The sequence below is a fragment of the Vigna radiata genome, chromosome 8, assembly GCF_000741045.1.
Source record: "Vigna radiata var. radiata cultivar VC1973A chromosome 8, Vradiata_ver6, whole genome shotgun sequence".
In the NCBI taxonomy this organism is placed as follows: domain Eukaryota; kingdom Viridiplantae; phylum Streptophyta; class Magnoliopsida; order Fabales; family Fabaceae; genus Vigna; species Vigna radiata.
Window position 1 is genome coordinate 28,970,199 of NC_028358.1, and position 327 is coordinate 28,970,525.

Here is a 327-nt window from a genome sequence, read left to right on the forward strand (position 1 = left end):
ATATATATATATATATATATATATATATATATATATAATGAATTAGAATGGATGAAATTTTATTGAGTGAATTAAAATTATTAAAAATTTGAACACCAAAATTGAGTAATTAATTATTTTATCTAATCAAGTATAATTTAAATTAAATTTAGTTTACAAATACAAATTTTTGTCCACATGTACTAGTAAAAAAAATGCTTTCTATGATGACTTATTATGATAGGTGAAATTTATCTATCATAATAAGCTGACCAGTGACATTTTTGTAATAGAAAAAGGCTATTATGATGTATTTTGGAAAACCTATCATAATAACTACGTTGATGG